Source organism: Camelus bactrianus, chromosome X (assembly GCF_048773025.1).
Source record: "Camelus bactrianus isolate YW-2024 breed Bactrian camel chromosome X, ASM4877302v1, whole genome shotgun sequence".
NCBI lineage: Eukaryota > Metazoa > Chordata > Mammalia > Artiodactyla > Camelidae > Camelus > Camelus bactrianus.
Genome location: NC_133575.1, coordinates 33,023,632 through 33,029,037, shown reverse-complemented (window position 1 = coordinate 33,029,037; position 5,406 = coordinate 33,023,632). Strand labels below are relative to the sequence as shown.

At 32.8% G+C, this 5,406-nt stretch overlaps 1 non-coding gene across 1 annotated transcript; it reads left to right on the top strand.

Moving 5' to 3' along the window:
• The first annotated feature begins 3,482 nt into the window (after positions 1 to 3,482).
• Positions 3,483 to 3,585, top strand: LOC123619455 (U6 spliceosomal RNA). Its single transcript, XR_006728060.1, has one exon. It is a non-coding gene; the product is annotated as a U6 spliceosomal RNA (small nuclear RNA).
• Positions 3,586 to 5,406: the final 1,821 nt, after the last annotated feature.

Here is a 5,406-nt window from a genome sequence, read left to right as displayed (position 1 = left end):
CACATATACATGATATCGTATGATATTTGTCTGACTTAGTATAATAATCTCTACATCCATCCATGTTGCTACAAGTGGCATTATTTCATTCTTTTTATGGCTGAGTAGTATTCCAGTGTGTGTGTGTGTGTGTGTGTGTGTGTGTGTACATACGTATACACACAACTTCTTTATCCAATCATATGTCAAGGGACAGTTAGGTTACTTCTATGTCTTGACTATTGTAAATAGTGCTACTATGAACATTGGAGTGCATGTATCTTTTTGAATTAAGAGTTTTCTCCAGATACACGCCCAGGAGGGGGATTGCTGGATCATATGGTAACTCTATTTTTAGTTTTTTAAGGAATCTCCATAATGTTTTCCATACTGCTGCACCAAATTACATACCCACCAACAGCGTAGGAGGATTCCCTTTTCTCAACACCCTCTCCAGCATTTCTCACTTCTGGACTTTTTAATGATGGCCATTTTGACTGATGTGAGGTGATACTTTATTGTACTTTTGATTTGCATTTCTCTGATAATCAGCAATATTGAGCATCTTTTCATGTGCCTGTTGGCCATCTGTATGCCTTCATTGGAGAAATGTCTGTTTAGGTCTTCTGCCCATTTTTTGATTGGGTTGTTTTTTTGTCACTGAGTTGTATAAGCTGTTTGTATTTTCTGGAAGTTAAGCCCTTGTTGGTCTTAACATTTGCAAATATTTTCTCCCAGTCCATAGGTTGTCTTTTCGTTCTGTTTATGGTTTCCTTTGCTATGCAAAATCTTATAAGTTTAATTAGGCCCCATTTGTTTATTTTTGCTTTTATTTCTATTGCCTTGGTAGACTGACCTAGGAAAACATTGCTGTGATTTATGTCAGAGAATGTTTTGCCTATGTTCTATTCTGGGAGATTTATGGTGCCCTGACTTATATTTAAGTCTTTAAGCCATTTTGAGTTTATTTTTGTGTATGGTGTGAGGGAGTGTTCTGACTTCATTGATTCGCACGTGGCTGTCCAGCTTTCCCAACACCGCTTGCTGAAGAGGCTGTCTTTGCTCCATTGTATATTCTTGCCTCCTTTGTCAAAGATCAATTGATCAATTATTTCTGGATTCTCTATTCTGTTCCATTGATCCATATGTCTATTTTTGTGCCAATATGTATGGTGATGAATGTTAATTAGAGTTATTGTGATGACCATTTCACAATATATACAAATACCAAATCACTACATTGTACACTTGAAATTAATATAGTTTTATGTTAATTCTACCTCAATTTTTTTGAAAGAATTATTTTCCTAAAAAATTGAGTAGAGACATCAGTGATTGCACACCACTAGGGAGACACCATAGAGTTAGTCCAGACAAGTCATTAAACAAATAAACAACAAAAGAACAAAGAACAAAAACAACAAACCCAGGGGAGAGGGGAATCAGAATCCAGAGATACTACAATACATTATCAAAAATGTCCAGTTTTCAACAAAAAGTTATGAGACATGCAAAAAGCAAAAGCAAAAACAGGACAGTGTGATCCATACATGAGAAAAAAGGCAGGCAATAGAAACTGTCTCTGAAAGACCTCAGGTGATAGACTTAGCAGACAAAGGCTTCAAAGCAGGTATTATAAATATGTTCAAAGAACTAAAGGAAACCATGTTAAAAGAATTAAAAGGAAAAACAACAGTAATGACTCATCAAATACAGAATATCAATGAAGAGATAAAAATTATTTTAAAAGGGCCATTTTGAAATTCTGGAGTTTAAAAGTACAATAACTGAAATGAAAAATTCACTAGAAGGACTCAATGACAGTTTAAGCTGGCAGAAGAAAGAATCAGCAAACTTCAAAGTAAATCAAGAGAAATTGTCCAATCAAAAGAACAGAAAAAAAACATAATGAAGAAGTATTAGCAGAATCTAATACTTAGATTACAGAGCTGTGAGACATCATTAAGTGTATCAACATAAGCATACTTGGAGTCCAAGAAGGAGAAGAGAGTGGAAAGGGGGCAGAAAAAAATATTTGAAAACATAAAGGCCAAAAACACCCCAAACTTAAACAAAAACATTAATGTACACATCCAGTAAGCTCAATGAACTCCAAGTAGAAAAAAACACAAAGACATCCACACTGAGATACCTCATAGTCAAAGTGTTGAAAGGTAAAGAAAAAAAGAAAATCTTGAAAGTAGCAAGAGAAAAACAATCCATCACATACAATGGGAGAGGACTCAATAGTATAACATCAGAAATGCTAGAGGCCCAGAAAAGAGTAGGGTGACATATTCAAAGTACTGAAAAGAAAATAAAAACTGTCAATCAAATAGCCTGTGCAGCAAAACTATATTTCAAAAATGAAGGCAAGGGAGAGGGTATAGCTCAGTGGTAGAGTGCGTACTTAGCATTGTACGAGGTCCTGGGTTCAATCCCCAGTACTGCCATTAAAAATAAATAAATAAACCTAATTACCTCTCCCCAACCCCCAAAAAATTGATTAAAAAATGAAAGCAAAATAAAGACATTCCCATATAAAGATGACTTTCCTTATAAAGAATACTAAAGGAAATTCTTCAGGCTGAAAGGAAATGGCACTAGACAGTAATTCAGATCCATACAAAGAAATAAAGAGCATCTGGGAAGGGTCTAGCTCAAGTGGTAGAGTGCATGCTCAGCACCCAAGAGGTCCCGGGTTCAATCCCCAGTACCTCCTCCAAGCGGAAATCAACGAAGAAACCTACTTACCTCCCCCTCAGAAAACAAACAGTATAAAAAATAAAGAGTGTGAGTAAAGGTAATGTAGTTTAATAAAAGAGATAGTATAAAGATAGTTTTTCTCTTTTCTTCTCTTAACATATTTAAAAGAGAATTACATAAAAGAGTAAGTATAATTGGGGAAATTTAACATATAAAGAAGTAATATATGTGACGATAATATCACAAAGGAAGGGGGAGGGAATAGAGCTATATTGGAGTAAAGTTTCTATATTTTCCTGGAATTAAGTTAGCATTATCTGAAATAGATTGTTTTTAGTTAAGAAGCATACTAGAATTCCTTCAGAAGAGCCACTAAGGAAATCATTCCAAAAAATATTAAAAAGAAAAAACAAAGGAATTTTAATGGTACATTAGAAAAAAATTAATACAAAAAAATAGTAAAGGAGGAATACAGGAACAAGAAGATATGAGACTAAAAAATAAATAAAAATTGAGATATGATACAAATACATCAGTACCTACATTAAAAATGATTTATTATAGTACAGGGAACTATATTCAATATCTTATAGTAACCTATAATGAAAAAGAACATAAAAACAAATATATGTTTGTATATTTATGACTGAACTATTATGTTGTACAATAGGAATTGACACAACATTGTAAACTGACTATACTTCAATAAAAAGAAAAAAATTGAGATTAGTAAGTTTGGCTAAGTGAAGCCATCCTTAAATTAAAATGTTAAAATAAATAATAAATAAATGAGTTATGTGCACTTTGATGGCACATACATGAAAATGGCAATGAGACAGAAGATTAACATGGTCCCTGTGCAAAGATGAAATGCAAAATCATAAAGTGTTCCAGAATTTTTGAGTGAAAAAGTTGATCACAAAGTGTTACATAATGTATGGCTCCCTTTATATAACACTATTGAAACGACAAAATTTTAGAAATAAAAGTCAGATTAGTGGTTGCCAAGGGTCAGGGAGGGGCAAGGGTGGTGTTGGCAAGGAAGTTGGAGGGTTCATAAAAGGACAATATGAAGGATCTGTGCAGTGTTGGAAGTATCTTAACTGTGGTAGTGTTTACACCAACCTACACAGGTGGTAAAATAGTATAGGACTTAATAAACCCATCACCCCCCACTCCACTCCTCCATACACAAAAGAGTATAAATAAAACTAAGAAAATTTAAATAAGAGCTATGGATCATATCAATGTTAATATCCATTATACTGTAGTTTTGTAAAATGTTACCATTGGCGAAAACAAGGCGAAGTGTACCAGGGACCAATCTATATTATTTCTTAGACCTGCAAGTGTCAATAGAATTTTATAGAGAAACAAAAATCTTTTCAACAAATAGCATTGGGACAACTAGATATCTGCATGAGAAAAGATGCATTTAGATGCTTTCCTCACATTATCCACACAAATTAACTCACAATGCATCATAGACCTAAATTTAAGAGCTAAAGGTATAAAACTTTCAGAAGAAAATACAGGAGAAAATCTTTATGACCTTGAGTTAGGCAAAGAATTCTTAGATACCGCATCAAAAGAAAAATGATAAGTTGCATTTTATAAAAATTAAAAACTTTGCTCTTCAAAAGGTACTTTTAAGAAAATTAAAAGACAAGCCAAGAACTGAGAGCAAATGTTTGCAAATCATATATCTGATAAAAGATTTGTATCCAGAATATAAAAAGAATTCTTACAACAATAAGACAAACAACCCAGTTAAATTTTTGGTGAAAGATTTGAATAGACATTTTAGCAAAGAGATACAGAAATAAATAATAAATATATGCAAAGTTGCTCAATGTCATTATTCAATAGTGAAATTCAAATTATAACTACAATTTATACAAATTATACAATTTATACAATATAAATTATAACCGCTTCACACCCACTAGAATGACTATCATTACAAAAGACAGTCATAAGTGTTGGCAAGTATATACAGAAGCTAGATTCTCAAAAAGACACATGCCCCTCAATGTTCATAGCAGCACTATTTATAATAGCCAGGGAAACATGGAAAAAACCTAAATGCCCATCGACAGATGAATGGATAAAGAAGATGTGGTATATATACACAATGGAATATTACTCAGCCATAAAAAAGAATGAAATAATTCCATTTGCGAAAACATGGATGGACCTAGAGATTATCAGGTTAAGTGAAGTGAGTCAGAGAAAGACAAATATCATATGATATCACTTATATATAGAATCTAAAAAAAATGATAGAAATTCTATTTATAAACCAAAAACAGACTCACAACTGAATCACCTTGCTGTTTACCTGAAATTAACATTGTAAATCAACTACACTTCAAAAAAAAATTTTTTTAAGATAAATGAAAAAAAAAAGACAGACAGTAATAAGTGTTGACAAGGATGTACAGAAACTAGATTCTCATTTTGCTGGTGGGAATTTAAAATGGCGCAACTACTTTGGAAGGCAGTTTGGCAATTTCTTTAAAAGTCTGAACATAATTTTAGGATATGGCATCAATTTCACTCCTTTATCTATCCAAGAGAAACAAAAACATACATCTATACAATGACTTGTACATGCATATTCATAGCACCATTATTCATAACAAACAAGAAGAGGAAACAATCAAATATCCATCAACTGGGAATGGAGAAACAAATGTATATCCATACACTAGAACCCCA